The following is a 22,969-nucleotide window of genomic DNA, read 5'->3' as shown; positions in this document are numbered from 1 at the left end:
CTGCATAGTAGGTACGATTATATGAGCCCTGGCGCCCCAATCAGTCATGCTATGAATGTTTGACACTGCTGCCAGCAGGAAGACTCTGTCCCAACACAGTCACTGAAATACATGGATAGACCTGCAGCGTTGTACATCCAATGCCCATACACACATACACTTTTCAATGGTCGCCCCTTTTGTGATATACCCCTAATGGCTCCAATCACATTGGTACCGATTCACATCTGTGCCCATGCATGTGTCTCGTACCCGATACAAGGTACAATTTGTTTCTCCAGTCTATTAAAAAGGAGATTGTAGCCCACAATAAAAAGCTTTGAAATCACCAATAGCAAACTTATAGGTTAAAGAGAAATCACTTTGTTTCTCAGAATAAGTCTATCAAGGATACACAACTTGATTTTACCAGGCCAGATACATCTCACTTGTCCAAACTCACTTACACACCATTGTAATTGGTGGCCGTGGCCCGTGATTGCTCCCCCGCGCATCATCGGGAGCTTATTGCGCTTGCGCAGTAAGCTCCTGATGACACGTGCGGAAGCGAGCATTATTCGTCAAATATAGACGAATATTAGACTGGGGCCGGTGGTGGGGAACCGAGGATCGTAGGAGGACGGCACGGGACATTACAGCTGCAGGGGGGCTGATAGAAGCCCCAGGTAAGTGTCAGTTTATGTTATTTTACACATGCCACATGCCTTTATATATATATATATACTGTATATGTACACCCGAGGTGGCCCCTGAGTAAGCTTTAGTAGTGAAACAAGTCAGGTGTGGCGGACTGATGGTTGGATGGTGTCCTGAACTTTTGATACGCTGTGTATTCAGCTGGGTCTCTGTCGCAAGGGCCCTCATGTGAGTTGATGTTTTAGTTCATGTGTATTAAGAAATGAGAGACATAGATTAGTACACTTAGAGGCTGTCTCTGTTCTGGGAACTCGTGTGAACTAACCATTTGGAATGGCTGTAGATGCTGCTTGAAGGACAGTGGATCTGACAGAAGAAGAGCCAGCTGCTGGTCCATATAATATGTGATTAGACCTTGTAATTCAGGTCTACATCGTTCTGGTAAGCGTGTCCACAATTACTTTGATGACGTGGGGTGGAACATTGGAGTGAGCGCTGAAGTTTTGCAGATTTTATGTTTGAAAAGGTGTGCTGAAGAACTGGACTGTTTAGCTGCAACTTATTTATTTCATAACTTGGGAGCAGTGGCGTAGCTAAGGAGTTGTGGGCCCCGATGCAAGTTTTACATTGGGGCCCCTCAAGCACTCTATACATAACAATTTATACGGCGCACCAAAACCTGCCAATGGCAACTACAGTGTCAGAGGTAAAAGAAGAGGATGGGGAACAGTTTGTTAATGATTACCACTATTCAAAGTATCTATAGAAGTGATTATTATGAGCACAGGACCAATAGAGAGCTAATACTGTAGTTGAGGGAGGGCTCCTCGGGGCCCCTCTGGCCCAAGGGCCCCCAATGTAGTTGCAACCTCTGCACCCCCTATTGCTACGCCCCTGCTTGGGAGCACAGATATATCTTGGATCTTTCTGAGTACTGCAGAGTACTCAAGGAACCCTGGTGTTCCAGAGAACCCTGATTGAGAAAGCCTGATTTACAGGCAAGGCATAGCTTAGAGCAATATAATCACTTTTTTTTCTAAAGAAGGGAAGCAGCATAGCAGTGGCCCAGGAACTTTGAAATATCTATGAATGTTAACCCCTTTGGCATTATAATTTTTTCCAGCGGTGCAATTTTTTTTGCATGCTTTCAGATCCTAAAACCTGGAAAAAATCATGCTGCTAGGGAGATCTGCAGCAGTTTTACTTCCGATCTCCGGGTGGCACTGTAACCCTAAAGTGATATTGCCAGCTGTCGTCATGACGACAGACAGCAACCTCACCAAGGGGAAGCAGAGCCTCTGTGGAGAGTGGAGAAGAATGGCGGCCAACATCAGAATCCCCCGAGCGGTGAGTTCAAACGCCCGCTGCACGCATTGCTCTGCATAGACCTCCCGGCAACTACCACGAGTTCATCTCGGGATTACCGCTCCTGGCTTGTTTTTTCCACCCCGAGCTAAACTCGTGATTACCGCTAAGGAGGTTAAGATACATTCAAAACCATGGAGAAACTAAACATTAACCAATGCAGAGGAGTAGAAATACTGTCCTTTGTATTTTACTTAGAGCTCCAATGTTATAGCAGTTACTGATATTCACAGCACTAACAGCCTTCTGATTTGATAAAGCCTGCAATTGGAAATTGGCTTATTACCATCGAGTGTTGACAGCTTTGTTGTGATATTACCAGCTAACCCAAGCATTTGTGAGGTCGTCAAGTGTATTCAAAGTACACAACTTGTACTGTGCCTTGAAAATTTGCTGACTGGCTTCACCTTGCAGACCAGTTAAATAGCAGGTGCTGCTTGGTGAGTAAGAATTGCCTTTCCTTGTGCTTGCATTTAATTTGGGTAGTAGTGATAGGTGGTTTCCATTGTGGTGAGGGCACAGCGGAGGGATGCCTACTATGCCTCCTGTGGTGTAGAGTGTGGTTGGTGGCCCCAGATGGCAGCAGCACTCAAGATCCTGCCTGTATTGCTCACCTCTGTTTTAAAGGGAACTCCAGGTGAGAGTGATAGGGAGGCTGTTATATTTATTTCCTTTTAAACAATACTAGTTGCCTGGTGGTCCTCCTGATCCTGTGTCTGTAATACTTTTAGTTATAGACCTTGAACAAGCATATGCAGATCAGGTACTCTGACTCAGCTGACTCAGGTTTTACTGGATTAGCCATATGCTTGTTCAAGGGTTTTGACTCAGACAGTACATATGCCAGAAGATCAACAGGACTGCCAGGAAACTGGCATTGTTTACAAGGAAATAAATATGGTATCCTCCATATCACTCTCACTTCAGGCATCCTTTAAGCCAATAGCATCCCACAGGTAATGTAGCTCACAGGTCACATTGTGGTAGATGGGTGGCCTGCAGACTGGCTTCCTGTGCTGCCTCTGATATTACATTACTATTACTACAGTGGTTTTTTAAAAGTATTCAGCCCCCTTGAAGTTTTCCACATTTTGTCATATTACTGCCACAAACATGAATCAATTTTATTGGAATTCCAGGTGAAAGACCAATACAAAGTGGTGTACACTTGAGAAGTGGAATGAAAATCATACATGATTCCAAACATTTAAAAAAAAATAACTGCAAAGTGGGGTGTGCTTAATTATTCAGCCCCGAGTCAATACTTTGTAGAACCACCTTTTGCTGCAATTACAGCTGCCAGTCTTTTAGGGTATGTCTCTACCAGCTTTGCACATCTAGATACTGAAATCCTTGCCCATTCTTCTTTGCAAAACAGCTCCAGCTCAGTCAGATTAGATGGACAGCGTTTGTGAACATCAGTTTTCAGATCTTGCCACAGATTCTCGATTGGATTTAGATCTGGACATTGACTGGGCCATTCTAACACATGAATATGTTTTGTTTTAAACCATTCCATTATTGCCCTGGCTTTATGTTTAGAGGCGTTGTCCTCCTGGAAGGTGAACCTCCGCCCCAGTCTCAAGTCTTTTGCAGACACAAAGAGGTTTTCTTCCAAGATTGCCCTGTATTTGGCTTTATCCATCTTCCCATCAACTCTGACCAACTTCTCTGTCCCTGCTGAAGAGATGCACCACCGAGCATGATGCTGCCACCACCATATTTGACAGTGGGGATGGTGTGTTCAGAGTGATGTGCAGTGTTTTCCGCCACACATAGCGGTTTGCATTTTGGCCAAAAAGTTCAATTTTGGTCTCATCTGGCCAGAGCACCTTCTTCCACATGTTTGCTGTGTTACCCATATAGCTTGTGGCAAACTGCAAACGGGACTTCTTATACTTTTCTGTTAACAATGGCTTTCTTCTTGCCACTCTTCCATAAAGGCCAACTTTGTGCAGTGCACAACTAATAGTTGTCATTTCTACAGATTCCCCCAACTGAGCTGTAGATCTCTGCAGCTCGTCCAGAGTCACCGTGAGCCTCTTGACTGCATATCTGATCAGCGCTTTCCTTGTTCGGCCTGTGAGTTTAGGTGGACGGTCTTGTCTTGGTAGGTTTACAGCTGTGCCATACTCCTTCAATTTCTGAATGATCGCTTGAACAGCGCTCCATGGGATGTTCAAGGCTTTGGAAATCTTTTTGTAGCCTAAGCCGGCTTTAAATTTCTCAGTAACTTTATCCCTGGCCTGTCTGGTGTGTTCTTTGGACTTCATGGTGTTGTTGCTCCCAATATTCTCTTAGACAACCTTTGAGGCCGTCACAGAGCAGCTGTATTTGTACTGACATTAGATTACACACAGGTGCACTCTATTTAGTCATTAGCACTCATCAGGCATTGTCTATGGGCAACTGACTGCACTCAGATCAAAAGGGGCTGAATAATTACGCACACCCCACTTTGCAGTTATTTATTTGCAAAAAATGTTTGGAATCATGTATGATTTTCGTTCCACTTCTCACGTGTACATCACTTTGTATTGGTCTTTCACATGGAATTCAAATAAAATTGATTCATGTTTGTGGCAGTAATATGACAAAATGTGGAAAACTTCAAGGGGCCTGAATACTTTTGCAAACCCCTATATGTGAAACTGAAGGTCTCCCTATAGAATAGAGGAAATAGTGTATAATCAGTTCAGCCCATGTTAAATTTTCTGACTTTACCTTGCAGACCAATTAAATGGTGAGTAAGCATTGCCTTCCCTTGAGTTTGCTGGTAACTTGTAACCCAGATGGGCTTATTGAATTAAAATTGTTTACTGCTGATATTATATTCCAAATCTAGCACCATGCAATGTAAATTTCATTTGAGGGTCATTCTATCCATATCTGGTTTTGTACAGTATAAGACTGAAATACAACTTTTTTATATATTTTTGGGGAACAGAATATCTGTACCTGAGGCCTCAAGCCTGCATACTCTCTGAGGCCACTATGAAAGGCCCATCTCATCCTGCTGGCTGTTTTATTTATTTACACAGTGGGAAATGCAGTAGGGGAGAGAACACCCCAAGATGGACAGAAAAGAGTCAGGGAGAAGCTCAACAAAAAGTTATATAATAATAAATGAAATAACTTTTTGCGTGTAAATGGCCTGTTAAGGAAAAAATGCCTTAATCAGTTTTTTTTTATATTAGATTTTTTTTTATATATTTTATATTTAAAACATTGTTTTGTAAATACGTTTGTAATAATAGCTGCAGCCATGTTTTTCAAAGTGCAAAATCTTATGGGTTTTCAATTAACAAAGCTGGTGCTCACTGGTGAGAGAAAGTAACTCCATAGCAGTAAATTAATGTTCAAAAGAATTGCTACAAGACTAAACAGCTGGTGTACAGGCTCTGCATGTATTTACTGATGTCTCCAGTCCCCCAAACCCACACTGTGAGTTCTGCTTTAACCACTTCATCACTAAGGGTTTGTTCCCTTAAAATTGAGAGCAGTTTTCATATTTCAGTGCTGCTTCCATTCATTCGACAATAACTTTATCACTACTTATCACAGCTAAATGAACTATACATTTTTTCCCCCTAAATTAGACTTTCTTTGGGTAGTACTTTCTACTTTTTTTGTACTTTAGTACTTTCTACTAAGAATAATTTTATATGCATTTTAAAGGGAGTAAGAAGAGAGAAAATGAAAACAAATCATTATAGTTTTAATATAAAACTTTACTGTAGATAAAACCCACTATCACGCTAGATGCTATATGGTACAATACACAGTGGATGAAACAGACGTAGTCAGAAAACAGGCAGAGGTCAAGCACAGTAGATCAGATGGCTGCGGTACAGTGGACTAGGCAGAATCAGAGTCGGTAACAGGCTAAGGTCATACACGTTAAATCAGATGGCTGCACTACAGTGGACTAGGCGAGAGAGTGGTCAGTAAAGCTAAAGTAGTATCTAAGTCAGACTGGTAGTCGCATTGAAATACAATAATTGAGTAAAGATAGTCGCATTGAAATACAATTAGTTTATCACAGAGTGACAAAGTGCCCAGCAAAACCAGCGTACTGATTGCTATCACAGGCAATGAGAGACTGCAGCAAGGAGTTTAAATACAGGCAGCAAGGAACAGAGACCAACCCCCAGGAGAAAGCAACCAATCAGAGCAGCATAACAAACCCAGCTGACCAAAGGCAGTCTCCAAGCAAAGTGTCAGCTGACAAGCATGTCAGCTGACTCTAATTACGCAGGGCCCGTCTGAAAGTATAAGAGCCTCTCAGAGAGACGCTCATTCCCCTGGGGTACTGGAGGAGCGCTCAGCCACGACCGTAGGGGAGCCGGGGATGCCGCTGCAGGAAGAAGTCTGCAAAGCTCGGTTTCCAGAGCTGGCTGCGACCTCGCTGGAGCCCCTGACAGGTAAGATCGTTACACCCACACATTTTATTTGCTCATTTGTCCCAGTTATTACAACGTTTAAATTGTGTCTCTAGTACCATGTATGGTGATAATATTTTATTTGAAAATAAAGGTGTATTTTTCCATTTTATGTTTTTGGTTTTCTCATTGTATGAATAATTACACACCCTTATTTGCAAAAATAACAGTAAGACACCCTCATAGCATACATATTTAAACAACTAAGGGCTTGATTCACAAAGCAGTGCTAACCTACTTAGCACGTCTAAAGTCTTTAGACGTGTTAACCAGGGTGCTAAGTAGGTTAGCACCGGATTTCTCAATCAGATCGCGCGCAAAGTTTTGCGCGCAAGGTTTTACGCGCGCAAAGTCCTATGTGCGCGCTAATTCCCATAGGCTTTAATGGGCACTTTGTGTTTTATGCGCATAAAGTGTTGCACGCAAAAAGCTGTTTTAGACGTGCTAAGGGGGTTTTCACAGGCGTGCTAACAGTTAGCACCACTTTGTGAATCAAGCCCCAAGTCTCTAAGGTAACAATTTATGTATTGTCTTTTAAATTCAGTCACATTGGCTCTTTTTTTTTCACAAGTGTGTTATTTAGATTGTAAGCTCGCAATTAGAGATGGCCTGAATGGTTTGCCGGCGAACTTGGGGGCCTGGGATGCGAACCGCGAACACATAGTGAGTTTGACCCACCCCCTATACCACATCATTGGGCTAAACTTTGACCCTCTACATCCTAGGTTCTCAACGTGTGGTACGTGTACCCCAGGGGGTACTTCTGATGGTTCCAGGGGGTACTCAGGCTTGATATACCTAACCAAGAATAAAAATTTATAGTTTTAGAAAATGATAAAATCTTATTTAAACAAAACCAAATAAGTGTTTTAGCTAATTAAAAGCAATAGTAGATGCTTGGACATTGTTTAGAACTAATTATCATGTACTACGATTAAATATATATTTGTCAAGGGGTACTTGTGATAATTTTTACTATGCTAGGGGGTACTTGGTGAGAACAGGTTTTTAAAAGGGGTACATACCAATAAAATGTTGAGAAACACTGCTCTACATCACAGTCAGCAGACACATGGCAGCCAATTGCGTCGGCCATTTTCTCACTCTGTCTGCTGCCTGCTTAGTGAGAGAAGGGAGAGGTTGCTGGAGAGACAGGGAAAACATTAGTTAGGTCTTGTTAGCTTGCTCCTTGCTGATATTTGTTGCTGAAAAGCACCACAAAAAAGCTCTTTTGAGAGATAATGTTCTTGTGATGTGTTTTTGTGTGTGTGTGTGTGTGTGTGTGCCACTGACACTGCATATACAGCCCTGACTGTCGCAGCTGGCCCTTGCTATACTGTGGCAGGCCCAGCACAGTCAGTGCATACCTTTCACTGCATCTGTGTGACTGCATATTGTATTATACCAGCAGTCAGTGCATACCTTTCACTGCATCTGTGTGACTGCATATTGTATTATACCAGCAGTCAGTGCATACCTTTCACTGCATCTCTGTGACTGCACATTGTATTATAATAATACTCAGTGCATACTTTTCACTGCATCTCTGTGACTGCACATTGTATTATAATACCAGTCAGTGCATACCTTTCACTGCATCTGTGTGACTGCACATTGTATTATACCAGCAGTCAGTGCATACCTTTCACTGCATCTCTGTGACTGCACATTGCATTATACCAGCAGTCAGTGCATACCTTTCACTGCATCTGTGTGACTGCACATTGTATTATAATACCAGTGTGGTATTATAGCAATTACCTATATAAGTTTGTTGGGGGGCACACCCAAGATAATAAGGTTGTTGCTTCATTGTGGACAGACCAAATTCGATCAGCTGGACAGTCACTGTTGTTCTGTCATTGAGCTACCTCAGCCAGACTATATGGGCTTGAAAACCGCCATTGCCTGCACTCTCACCATCGTGCGCACCAGTCCAGCATGGCCATCACTACACAAACAGCTGTCTGCGGTATGTTACACAGTGAGTTTGGTCTGTAAGTGTGAAGCAGTACACTACTTACACTACCTGCTGATCCATGTCTACACACGCAAGATGTTTTCAAGCACTTTATGCCTCCAATTTAGCAATGCAATGTGATTTCTGCCTGTAATGATCCGCTCAGCTGTCTGCACAGACAGACAGCTGTTTGACCATTCCTTAAGTCTGAGGGCTGCAGGTCTCTGGAAAAGAGACCTGTCTTTGCTTTGCAAGTTTCAGACCTGCTCTGCTGCTGAGGAATTTGCATACATTCGATATGCAAATTGCCTACCTGCCTCCTTTGAAGCCTGGCAGTATAAATACCATGTTGTCCCAGAATCCTGGGCTGGTCATCTTAATGGTTTGTTACTGCTAAACACTCCTAGAGTGTCAGCCTTGCCTGTTTGTCAAAGATTATCTTAGTGTCATTCTTGGGACTGTTCTAGGCATTCCCTCTAGTGCAGTCAGATTGTATTATCTGTTTTGCCTGTACAGTCTTTGTGTTGCGATTGTCCTGTCGCCAGCGGTGGTCGACAGGAAATCGTTCTGTCTGTCTGGGGGTGCTAACCAGAGCAGCGGTTGCTACTGGTAGCCCCTTCTGTTCATCTGTCTGGATTGCATTAGCCCTAATGGTAGTGGCAGTGCTTCCTTCTGTAACTCGATTGCCTTGTCGCCAGCGGCGGTCGACAGGGAATCGTTCTATCTGTCTGGGAGTGTAGGCCAGAGCTGCGGTTGCTGCTGGCTGCTCCATCTGTCTGGATCGCGCTTGCCCTAGTGGTAGTGGCAGTGCCTCCTTCTGTATCTCAGCCTTTGGGGTGTTAACCAGAGCAGTGGTTGCTACTGGTGGCCCCTTCTGTTTATCTGTCTGGATCGCATTTGCCCTAGTGGTAGTGGCAGTGCCTCCTTCTGTATCTCTGCCTTAGGGGTGCTAGCCAGAGCAGCAGTTGCTACTGGCAGCCCCACCTGTCTGTCTGTCTGTCTGTCTTGTCTGATACGAACGCTTGCTGTAGGCTTGGTGAGGTGAACGTTTAGCAAGCGTTCGTGTTCTCTATTTTGTGTTTGTCTGTCATTGGTAAGTTAGGATGGCACGCTTATCACTGGGCGCCTAACGTGCGGTGATCATGAAGAAACACATTCGCTGTTGCGAATGAGTGCGGTGTTCGCGTTTAGCTAGCGTTTGTTATTTTCCTTATCTTCTGATTGTTGTTTGCTGTGCCTTTGCTACTCTCATGCTCTGTCCTCCTCAGTCTGGTGTCTGTTGGCAATCGCCATTCTTGCGATTGCATTCGCGCTTTCTTTCCGTTGATGTGTGTTCATCATCGCTGGGGGGCGACTAGATTGGTGAACACACATTCTGTCTGTCTCTGTGCTATTTCTCTTGAGGGCTATTCAGCCCTGCTTGATCCTGCTCGTACAATTCCCATCTGGCATCTGTGGCCGTGCAGAGGCTGTGCTCGTCTGCACTCCACAGCTCCATCTGCTGTTGGGAATTACCCTCTACTGGTGCATTGCACCTAACCTGGGTCCTCCCAATTACACGTTTGTGGAGGATTTCCGGCGCGTCAGGGCACGTCTGGTGCGCTGACCACGGAAACGATTCCGCAAACGTTACACTGCCCTTTAGGGATTATAACCCTGCTGTGCGTCAAATCCGTAATTTTCCCCGGCACTTTTGGCATGTATCCCACTCCGTCATGCCCCCCTCCAGGTGTTAGACCTCTTGAAACAGCTTTTCCATCACTTTTGTGGCCAGAAACAGTGTTTGTAGTTTTTCAAGTTCGTCTGCCTATTGAAGTCTATTGCCGTTTGCCAGTTCACAAACTTTTGCGGAAGATCACGTTCACGGTCCACGAACCTAAAAGCTGAGGTTCGAGCCATCTCTACTCGCAATGGCAAGGCTCTCGCACACTTTTTATATTTTGTTATGCATTTTAATGATCATGTTACTTTTGTTGCTGTAATTAACAATTTGGTATTTTTTACCAGTTCTGTATTTTATATATTGGTGTACACCATTGTTTGTATTATTATGTACCCCATGTTTATGTCTTAGTTTTTACAGCACCACGGAATATGTTGGCGTTTTCCAAATCAATAATAATAATATTAATATGGGGGTGCAGAGAGGGGTAACAAGGGGTCAATGGGCATATTATAGGTACAGGACATTTATTTAATAATATTTTTAATGTAAGTTTAGATGTCCTCACACCTGTTCACTTAGAACGCTGAATTACAGCATCCTGAATAACAGCATGTGAAAGTTTCTTTTGTTTACAATGAATGATCATAGTTCATGGCTGGAACAGTGATCATTTATTCATTAGACACATTGTTTGGCTTTGGAAACACATGTTCCCATTCACCAATCTGTTCACTACCACGTGATGCTGGGTGCGTGTACTCACATGCCCATAAACAGAGCCGGGACAAGGTCCTCCAGCACCCAAGGCTGAGACACCAAAGTGCCCCCCCCCATTCATCACACACTGATTACTATTAGAGTAAGAGGCGTCCCAAGGCCCCCAACACCCTAATCTCTAGTTATCTGGCTTGCAGTCACTGCCATGTATCCTCTTTTCTTATTTCTCTCTGCTACAAACACAATAGGGGAATGATAGCTGAGTGAGTTGTGTGCCCCCTCCTACACAGCGCCCTGAGGCTGGAGCCTCTCCTGCCTCTGCTCGGCCCGGCCCTGCCCATAAACACACAGAAATGTGTATCTAAGTCCCTGGGAGCTAAACTGATGTTTTCAGGGATGTAGATACTCATCCTGCAGGAGGGGATTGGTTAAGCTATTAACAAGTTTATGGCAGTTCCTGGGTGAGGAAGGAACAAAAACGGTGGATTAAGAACAAACTGGGCCCCTACCTGCTCCTGGGCTCCACCAATATTTATATGGCTGCTACCACTATTGTTATGACCCTAGTTACCCCAATAAATACCTAATAAAGGAAGTGAAACTTCTGTGAGGCAGTAGTTACTTTAGACGTATGAACTTTCTGGTTGTGACAGGTTATGTAAATAACAGGATTGCAACATATACCTTTTTTAACGCAGCCAAAAAAACAGCCAAAAACTATTTGAAAAGCAGCCACCACCACAGAAAGCATTTGACAAAGGTCTGTGTGCCGAAAATTTTAGTTTTCTGTGGCTATGGTACCACTCATAAATGAAGCTAATATTGCAAAATGTAGGTGGGGAGACCCAGCTTTATTCTTTTCATGTGATTGTACAACCCTGTGGGATCCGGGTGTATGCTGGTTGACTCCCTGGTGCTATGACCGTCAGTGGTTTGAGCTCTGGGGCAATCTTTTTATGTGGTTATCAGTTAATGTGCTTCACAAACTAAAATAAAGCTAAAGAGTGATGCTTAGCAACATGGCTTGCATTAGCTCCCTTGTAGATACCTTAGCCCATAGGTACTTTATCAATAGTACAAACATAAGAGCGATGAGGAGGCAATTGGCAGTTGCTTTAAACTTAAATCAATACTATGCACTAGTAAAAACTTTAACTAGACCAATTAACAAGCTGTTTCCCAGTCAGTAACTGGATTATGTTTCTTTAGCCAAGGAAGTCCTAGAATCAGAGGTGTAAAAGGTATTTTCAGCAAAAAGAAAAAAAAAATTTTTTCAACATGCATAGCCCTTAACTTTAAGTTTAATGTCTGGTGTGACAGAAAGTGGCTGATTGAACTGCAGTGGGAAGTCATCAAAAGATGTGATGCAGAGATTGTCTGCCAAAGTCAAGAAGTCAAGGCAGGGATACCCAAAAATTTTAACTAGCATGATATCCATGAAATGTACAGCTACTCTACCATCCACAATGGCTTGATCATTATACACCATATCCTTCCATGCACTACTGAAGGGTAATGGCCTGAGCCCACTGACGCAGTTGTGTCCGTTTTTAAGTTACACATCAGTGTTAGAGATGCTGAAAAGTGGACAGAAGCGGATACAACTTGGGCAGCACGGTGGCGTAGTGGTTAGCTCTCTCGCCTTGCAGCGCTGGGTCCCTGGTTCGAATTCCAGCCAGGGCGCTATCTGCAAAAGAGTTTATATGTTCTCTCGGTGTCTGTGTGGGTTTCCTCCAGGCACTCCGGTTTCCTCCCACATTCCAAAAACATACGAATAAGTTAATTGGCTCCCCCTAAAAAAAAATAAAAAAAATTGGCCCTAGACTACAGTACTTACACTACATAATATAGACATATGGCAATGGTAGGGATTAGATTGTGAGCTCCTTTGAGGGATAGTTAGTGACAAGATATATATATATATATATATATATATATATATATATATATATATATATATACACTGTACAGCGCTGCGTAATATGTTGGCGCTATATAAATACTAAATAATAATAATAATAATAAAATAACTGCGTCAGTGGGCACAGGCCCTAAGAGCACTAGTTTAGACATTTGAGATGATACCTGCTTGCCTAGGAGAGTCTTCTCTACCCCACCTAGGTGCTAAAGTTTTCCAATTTTCTTTCAGGACAGGGTTGAACCATATGCCTAGCACCACCACAATAGAAAAATATACCCTTAGAGCAACATCTTTTTCAACAGCTGCAAGTTTAGAGAAACCAATCTGTACTGGTTTGCAATGACGGATGACACACTCAATGGTGGACCAGGTGGAACCTTAGAGGATTTCTCATATTGCTGCTGGTGAAGTCAACAGTCCGCTCTGAATGCCAAAGTCATAGTGTCATCTAAAGTGTTAAAGAGAATCTGTATTGTTAAAATCGCACAAAAGTTAACATACCAGTGCGTTAAGGGACATCTCCTATTACCCTCTGTCACAATTTCGCCGCTCCCCGCCGCATTAAAAGTGGTTAAAAACAGTTTTAAAAAGTTTGTTTATAAACAAACAAAATGGCCACCAAAACAGGAAGTAGGTTGATGTACAGTATGTCCACACATAGAAAATACATCCATACACAAGCAGGCTGTATACAGCATTCCTTTTGAATCTCAAGAGATCATTTTGTGTGTTTCTTTCCCCCCTGAGGGGGGAGTGCATAGCAGAACCACAACACTGTTGAACTTGGCAGCCTTCCAGACACAGGCTGACAAGTCTGACAAGGGAAAGATACATTGATTTATTACAGAGACTGTGATAGTACAAAGTGCTGCAGTAAGCCAGAACACATTAGAATAGCTTTTGGAACTTGTAGGATGATAAAAAACAGGATGCAATTTTTGTTACGGAGTCTCTTTAAGTGAAGGATGCCTCAAAATGTTGCTGTGCTGCTCCAGTGTAAGCATTTTGATTCCTCTGAAAGCTCAGAGGCAGCTATAACCCTTTTTCCCTCAAGCAATTGTTAAATCGGGGGGTAGAATTCTTCATAGCTAATCAACCTAGGCCAAACATCACTAGGAGGGCAGGGCTACATTCAATCTACAGCAATATATTGTTTCTGATGCTGAAACCAGTAAATTTACCGTAAAAGTGGGTATCTTGAATAATTTATTGCACTCTTCTATATGTCATTACAGTGCCTCTTTAATAATTAAGGGGAATAAAATAAATAAGGTGATATAAGCTTTAAGAAAAGACCCCATACAAAGCTAATTGATGTAATTTACTGAACTGTACCCAATGTTCTTTGTGCACTTAAATATTGTAAGGCCAACTTATTTTGCATGGCGTTTTCATATCGCAATATCATTAGTTCAACATAATACAATGATGTGTAGGTTACAAGTATAAAACTATTTGCAAATCTTTTCCCTCTTTGTCATTGAGTTGTAGGACATTATACGGGAACACCTGTATCCTGATATCTTGTCTTCCACAGCTTATCCTTGTTATTGAAAGCACATGTCAAAGTTCTTCTTGATGTTTTCATATTTGCTCCCTGCTGCAGCACTTTGCCCTGAGGATTTTGCTGTTTAGAAGCTAAAATCTTCTCCAGGGAACTCACATGTTATGCGCTTCTCAAGTCTTTCCAGAGACGTTTTCTGATTTTAACACCATAAAGTGCCTTTTTCTGTCATGCACTTTGGGAATGATGCAGGATGGCAGGAGATACAAGCGTGAGATGCAGGGGGAGAATCTTTTCTGAATCTGTTTTTTTTTTATCTCTTTGCAGAACAGTGGATGCACTTAGTCAACAAATGCCATATATTGTACACTGTTAACCTGTACAGTGAAGACAGAAACTCACAGCATCCAAGACTCATGACCAAGACTTCGTTTGTTTGCTTTAAAGAGAATCTGTACTGTCCGATTTGTACTATAAAAAAACATACCAATCCAGTCACTGTGATCTCCTGGATCCCTCTTTGCCGTTTCTGTCAAAAAATATGGCCGCTAACCAGGAAGTGATGGTTGTGTGTATGTATGTATATATATATATATATATATATATATATATATATACACACACACACACACACATACACTAATATGTGTATATGTATATGTATGTGTATATATATATATATATATATATATATATATACAGCATATATCATGTTACAGTATACTACAAGTTTTTATTACATAGTGAATTATCTGCACTCCAGTCTGGGATTAGTCACAGTTTCCCAGCATGTGACAGGCAGCTCCCTCCCCCTTCAACCTCACAAACTGCATCACAGCCAACCTGAAACTGAGAGCAGAGATGCTGTTTGTGAGAAATATACAAAGTACACAGAGCCTGCAGGGGGCGCGCATAACTTGTATTCATTATAACAGAGGGAGCCCATTCCTCCCTGGATTGACAAAGCTTAACAAATAAAAGAAGATTAGATATATTACAGAGACAGTGCAACTAGAAAAGGCTGCAGTAATCCAGACCACATTAGAACAGGTATAGGAACTTATAGGATAGAAGAAATTAAGCTGAAAATGTTGTTACAGAGTCTCTTTAAATTGCCATTCAGGATAAGACAAAAATAATAAAACTATAGAAAATATCTCTTTGGCTAAAGTGAACTGTATTTATTGTCTGCATTTTTTGTTTACAAATCATAAGGATAGTTACAGTATTTTCTGGGTAGGGTGGGACTAGGTGAGAGCAGCCCCTGTGACTGCAAGGGGGACCAGTGGTGTGTGTGGTGGTGGTGGGGGGGGGCAACTTCTGACCTTACTACTCCAGATCAGGTGTTTTTGTGGCTACACATGTTATGAGTGTGAAGATCCTGATGGCCACACTTGTTTTATGAGCCTTGTAAGGTCAGCCCCAAGGCTGTAACGGGTCACAAGGGTAGGCAGTAGTTTTGCTGGGGGGCCCCATGATTTGTTACACCCCTGGCTGGGTATCTCTGAATAGCAAATGGTTTCATAGATTTCCCTTACAACTAAGCAAATCAAGTAAAAATAAATAAATCAATAAATGTATTCAAATTTGTCCATTCTGCTTCGAATCATATTAATTGCAGTATATAAATTATTAAGCATGTCGGTCTGCATTTCAGAATTTTATGTTTATCTGTAGCCACAACACAACTGTAATCACATAGAGAAGTGAATGATGGCTTGCACAGACTATGTGCACTGACAAGAGAGGGATATGGAGGCTGACATTTATTTCCTTTTAACTACTTCACTAGTAAGGGGTTGTTCTCCCATTATGGACCAGAGCAGTTTTCACATTTCAGTGCTCCTCCCTTTCATTCGCCAATAACCTTATCACTACTTATCACAACAAAATGGCCTATATCTTGTTTACTGGTTTTTTTTTGCCACCAATTAGGCTTTATTTGCGTGGTACATTTTACTAGGAATTATTTTATCCTAAATGCATTTTAATGGGAATAATAAGAAAAAAATTAAAAATTCATTATTTCGCAGTTTTCGACCATTATAGTTTCAAAATAAAATTTGCTGCTGTGGATAAAACCCACACAAATTATTTGCCCATTTATCTCAGTTATTACAACATTTTATATTTTTCTCTAGTACAATGTATGGCGACAATATTTTATTTGGAAATAAAGGTGTATTTTTTCAGTTTTGCATCCGTCATTTATTACAAGCCCTTATTGCAAAAATATCAGTAAAAGTAACAGTAAAAGCTGAGTCCCGAGGGTAACTATTTATGTATTTTTTTTAAATGTCACTTTTTAAAAAATTTTTAATACAAGTGTTTTATTCTGGTAACTATGGGAGGGGAGGTAAGGAGTTACAGTGGGATGCGAAAGTTTGGGCAACCTTGTTAATCATCAAGATTTTCCTGCATAAATCGTTGGTTGTTATGATAAAAAATGTCAGTTAAATAAATCATATAGGAGACACACACAGTGATATTTGAGAAGTGAAATGAAGTTTATTGGATTTGCAGAAAGTGTGCAAAAATTGTTTAAACAAAATTAGGCAGGTGCATAATTTTGGGCACCACAAAAAATAAATGAAATCAATATTTAGTAGATCGTCCTTTGCAGAAATTACAGCCTCTAAACGCTTCCTATAGGTTCCAATGAGAGTCTGGATTCCGGTTGAAGGTATTTTGGACCATTCCTCTTTACAAAACATCTCTAGTTCATTCAGGTTTGATGGCTTCCAAGCATGGACAGATCTCTTTAACTCACACCACAGATTTTCAATTATATTAAGGTCTGAGGACTGAGATGGCCATTCCAGAACGTTGTACTTGTTCCTCTGCATTAATGTCTTAGTGGATTTTGAGCAGTGTTTAGGGTTGTTGTCTTGTTGAAAGATCCAGCAGCGGTGAAGCTTCAGCTTTGTCACTGTTTCCTGGTCATTGGTCTCCAGAATCTGCTGATACTGAGTGGAATCCATGCGTCCCTCAACTTTGACAAGATTCCCAGTCCCACCACTGGCCACACAGCCCCACAGCATGATGGAACCACCACCATATTTTACTGTAGGTAGCAGTTATTTTTCTTGGAATACTGTGTTCTTTTTCCTCCATGCATAACGCCCCTTGTTATGCCCAAATAACTAAGCGCCTTACTCCCAAATGAAGCTGGCTTGTCCAAATAAGCTTTAGCATACCTCAAGCGGCTCTGTTTATGCTGTGGGCAGAGAAAAGACTTCTACTGCATCACTCTCGCATACAGCATCTCCTTGTGTAAAGTGCGCCAAATGGTTAAACAATGCACAGTGACTCCATCTGCAGCAAGATGATGTTGTCGGTCTTTGGTGCTGGTCTGCGGGTTGACTCTGACTGTTCTCACCATTTGTCACTTCTGTTTATTCAAGATTTTTCTTGGTCTGCCACTTCGAGCCTTAACTTGAACTGAGCCTGTGGTCTTCCATTCCCTCAATATGTTAATAACTGTGGAAACAGACAGCTGAAATCTCTGAGACAGCTTTCTGTATCCTTCCCCTAAACCATGATAGTGAACAATCGTTGTCTTCAGGTAATTTGAGAGTTGTTTTGAGACCTCCATGTTGCTACTCTTCAGAGGAGATTAAACGAGGAGGAAAACTTTAAATTGACCCCCTTAAATACTCTTTCTCATAATTGGATTCACCTGTGTATGTAGGTCAGGGGTCACTGAGCTTACCAAGCCAATTTGAGTTCCAATAATTAGTTCTAAAGATTTTGGAATCAATAAAATGACAACAGTGCCCAAATATATGCACCTGCCTAATTATATTTAAGCAATTATTGTGCACTTTCTGTAAAACCAATAAACTTCATTTCACTTCTCAAATATCACTGTGTGTGTCTCCTATATGATATATTTAACTGACATTTTTTCTCCTAACAACCAACGATTTATACAGGAAAATCATGACGATTAACAAGGTTGCCCAAACTTTTGCATCCCACTGTAAATTACGGGGTGTTTCATGCATTTTTATTAAATGTGATGTATGTGGGGTGTATTTTTTACTATTTTGGCACAGGATGCCCCCCTTAGCCCCCCCCCCCCCCCCCCCCACACACACTTTATCTTCCTGTGCATACTGTTAGTATGCTAACAGAAAGTAATGCGTGTACGTTTTTACTTTCATTTTGTCACTGGCCATGGCATCTTATTGATGCCGGTGATTGGTGAATGATCTGTATACTAATGTGCGGTGACAAGAACACGTGCGGGAGTGTGCACAGTGGTGATCGCGGCGGGAGACATATATCTATGCCTCTGGAATGGGAACAGTCCTCCTGCAGGGCGTAGATATACTGTCAGTTTTCACGTAAGTGGTTAAACAAAAGAAATTGTCTTGCTGCCCTGCTGATCCTCTGCCTCTACTTTTAGCCATAGACTATAAACAGACATGCAGATCAGACGTATGACTAAAGTTTGACTGGATTTGCCACATGCTTGTTTCAGCTACTGATGCATGTAATATCAGCCAGGTAAATGGGATTGCCTAAAAGGAAATAAATATGGCAGCCTCCATATCCATCTCACTTCAGTTGTCCTTTACGGCATCTCCAATGTGGATATAATAAGTGGTCCAGCAAACCTCAACTGGATGAATGTGTCTTATGTGCTATTGGTTAGGTGTACCACATTTATCTCAGTCATATCAGATTAAAACCAGGGCTACTGAGAGGTGTGTGAATTCGAGGTTTTTTATTCCAGTGGTGTGTTGTATCCACAAGAAAATAATTTTTACTTGAAAAATAACTTTTTCAATACAGGTACCTCATGTAACAGCAATAGCCGAACCACTCATGATCTCCCCACTGGAGACTTATGGAGATCTTTCAGATGCTTTAGTAAATCAGGCTCAGAGTGTGCGATCTGCAAGGACATCAGATGTGGCACATTTCATTTTTGTAGATAATGCAGCACCTTATTAATATAAATGCAGTACCTTATTAATAGCTGAATGGCATCAACACTGCACCTGATAGGAATGTGATGGCCTTGTGTTGCAGTATAATGCACGGCCAACACTTACCCAACTGTGAATACACCCTCACAAATATGCTCTCATTTACCTCTTTTAACTCTCATTTTCCTCTTTTATCACTAGCCACTGGCACCTCTTGTAATAACACAAGTAGGGTGCATACATACATACATACAGTACATACAATAACTTATGCCAATAAGGATTGGGACCAGTCTTTAATGCAACAGTCCTGGGCACAGAGAAGAGGGGCAATGGTGGGGAGCATGATGGAGTGGCTTCTTGTGGGCGGGGTAAACTAATGATTACATTTGCCAATTACCTAGAGATAAGCAAGTCTGTACTACTTTCTGCAGTGAAAATAAATCTTTTTAAACCCAGGGAATGCTTTCAAATCTTCTTTTATGTGCCAAATAGTAGTTACTGAAATTTTAGCTTTCAGAGTATAATCCCATTTTAAAGATCTTTAAACAATGTTAGGGGTCAGCTATACACTTTCTAGTTTTTTGGCAAGAACAATTATGAACATCTGTGTTGGCCATGTTCTCAACCTACAAGGCTGTTGAGGTTGGATCAGATAATCAGAGTCACATTATGCTGGGTACACGCGATGCGTTTCTTTCCATCGATTTTCCGTCCGATCAATTTCCGATACGATTCTGTTATATTTTCTTATCTATTTCCATTCACTTCTATGAAAAAATCGATCAGAAAAACGATCAAAAATAAGATCGGACATGTTGGAAATTATCTATTAAACCATCTATCTAACACAAAATTGTATGGTGTAATAGCATGAGACAGTCACAGCACAATGATAAAATAAGTGAGTTTCTGCATTTCAGGCCAAGGTCAGTGAAGACAGGTAGGTGTCAGGAATTTCAGGAAAGGTCAGAGTCTAGATGGGAATTTTACTAAAGATTTTCCAGCAACATGCTAAGTGCTGCTGTCCTTTTGTAACTAAAAAAACACTGAACATGGATATGTGAGTGTGCTTACTGGTGTTGTACTTTATTTGCTGGTTGAACTCGATTGACGTATGTCTTTTTTCAACCCAAATAACTATGTAACTATGAATAGGTAAGAGCTGACTTCAAAGCAGCACCTGCCTTATAATTAGTCTGAAGAAGCCCATCAGCAAATTAATGGCACAGTATGTGCATTCAAACTGCAGTACCAAATTATGCAAGGCCAAACTGACTCCACTGTTGCCTCAATAAGTTAGACCCTCAACTACACATAACAGGTGGAACTCTAATAATGATAAAAACAACTCACATGAAAATGTGTTGCACTATTTACATACATTTGCAATCAGTTACACTATTGGAGGATGTTTGCTTCCAAAATGATTTGCATGCAAAGGCATTCCAAACTAAACCATTTCACCAGGTTAACTCACTTTTCAAAAAGCAGCTGCCTGGCTTTTGGGCTGATTTTTTCTTTTTAATATTTTCTGAGTAGCTAACCCAGAGTGAGTGTATAGATCAGGTTTTCTGACTCTGTTTGTTTCATACTTGTTTGAGTTATGATGACCAAAACTACAAAAGCAAAAAGATGGTAGGGAGGCAGCTAAAGAGGAACCGTAATGACATATAGAAGAATGTAATAAATTCAAGATACCCAATTTTACATTAATGAATTTGGTTTCAGCATCGGAAATGCTTCTTAGATCTAACTATTGCTGTATAATAGTGTAACTCCATTCTTCCAATGATGCTTAGCCTAGGCAATGATGTTGCAAATCTTTCAAATCCTGGTGCACTCTGGGAGAAATGGTGTTGTTTCTGCTCAAGGTGTGAAGATAGCATCTGTGGCTTCTCTAAAATCTTTGAAGAACAGTGTCCTATCTCTCCATCCCCCACTACCACCCACTGATGAAAGCTTTTGCCTGCTCTCTGCTAATGTGTGCAATAAAATAATTACATCAGTCCTTATCTGCCTGAAATTTCTGTGGTCTGGCAGCCCTCGGAAGTAGGGTAATAAAAGCATCTGCTGAACTTTTAAATGTAAAAAGAAGAGGTAAAATGTAAGGTTTTTTTTTTACTAATGAGTCACATTGTCGGCATGCATTTTAAAATGCTATTAAGATGTCCCGTGTGCTAAAAATAGTTAAAAATAGTGCTTGGTTCAGTTTAAGGGTAGCAGCCTAAATGTTTCTCTCAGTTCAGATATACTTTAAAAATGATGTATACACCTGCACACAGATCAATCTCAGTATTCTTATATTCCAGAGATACTTTTATACCCCAAGGAATCTTCACCTTAGCTTTCAGTGACTTTTCTATGAAGTTAGTTAATTTGAATCACTATATGTTAATCTGTTTCCAAATAAAACTTGATTTATTTGTTTGTCTTTGTCACTTGTCCTCATTTCCATTTCTCTCGAGCCTCCTACATGATGACACATGAAAATGTTTCAGTCCTAATAGTTTATTCTTCTCTTTGCTTGTTCTAACACTTCTTTTTATGGAAAAAGCTGTACAATGTGGCCCAGGCGCATACCGGAGCATTTCCATATTATGCCCCTGTACCAGCATACTACTTATAGTGTACACAGAGTACACACTCATGGTGTACAGGTGGAGTAGATTTCCTGGTGGTTTTTTTTTTTCGTGTGTGTGTGTGTGTGTTAATCCTGCAAGTTTCTTCCAAATGTAATTTTTGCCTCTCTTATTTGCCTCTCTTATTTTGGCATGATAATTTTTGTAAAGATATTTCATCCATCAATATCATTAAGAAATGTCTCCCATTCCGAACTTTCCCATTCTGCTGTCTCTGGAAAAACCTCTACTGTATCTAGACTAGGGCTGTCAGCCAACCATTTGAGTTCTTGAATCCTGTTCCCACTTTTGTTGAGAATGAAGATGAAGAATGGAACATGCAGTCCAGCTCTGTATTTTACAAAGGAACAATGGAAACCCTTATTTCAGCCACTTCAGGACCACAGGTCCCCCCCCCCCCCAAAGATTAGGCCATTTTGTTGTAAAATAGGCATCTGCAGCTTTAGGGCCAAGCTGCAGGGCCACACAACACAGAAAACAAGTGATTCCCCGTCCCCCCTTTTCTCCCCACCAGCAGAGCTTTCTGCTGGTGGGGTCTGATCGCTCCCCAATGTTTGTTTGTTTTTTTATTATAAATATTTATGTGCATATTTTTAAATAAATATGTTGTTTTATTTTTCCCTCCCCTTAACTCTGGAACACTTAATAGGCTGCCACTGAGGAGAAACAATAAAACATTTAATCTGCTGATACCCGCGGTAACATGTGACATGATAAGATAGACCTGGGTATGTACAGTGTACACAAATAACTAGGCTGTGTTCCTTTTTTCCTTTCTCTGTCTGAAAGTTAAATATCAGGTATGTAAGTGGCTGACTCAGTCCTGACTCAGACAGGAAGTGACAACAGTGTGACCCTCACTGATAAGAAATTCCAACTATAAAACACTTTCCTATCAGTCTTATTAGTGAGAGTCACACTGTAGTCACTTCCTGTCTGAGTCAGGACTGAGTCAGCCACTTACATACCTGATAATTAACTCTTTCAGACAGAGAAAGGAAAAAAAGGAACACAGCATAGTTATTTGTGTGCTAGGCACTGTACATACACATGTCTATCTCATCATGTCATATGTCACTTCGGGTATCCTTTAAATATAAAATAAAACCATGGGATATCTAACAAAGTCATTTTTAAGAGTAGGAGAATAAATATAATTGTTTATCTCATCAGTTTATT

The 22,969-nt window shown here is 41.2% G+C and overlaps 1 long non-coding RNA gene across 1 annotated transcript; it reads left to right on the top strand.

The window, feature by feature from the left end:
- Positions 1-1,894: 1,894 nt before the first annotated feature.
- On the top strand, positions 1,895-14,709 carry LOC137517491 (uncharacterized). Its single transcript, XR_011020545.1, has 2 exons — positions 1,895-1,983; positions 14,539-14,709. It is a non-coding gene; the product is annotated as an uncharacterized lncRNA (long non-coding RNA).
- Positions 14,710-22,969: the final 8,260 nt, after the last annotated feature.

The sequence above is a fragment of the Hyperolius riggenbachi genome, chromosome 5, assembly GCF_040937935.1.
Source record: "Hyperolius riggenbachi isolate aHypRig1 chromosome 5, aHypRig1.pri, whole genome shotgun sequence".
Lineage (NCBI taxonomy): Eukaryota > Metazoa > Chordata > Amphibia > Anura > Hyperoliidae > Hyperolius > Hyperolius riggenbachi.
This window is presented reverse-complemented; position numbering and strand designations above follow the sequence as displayed.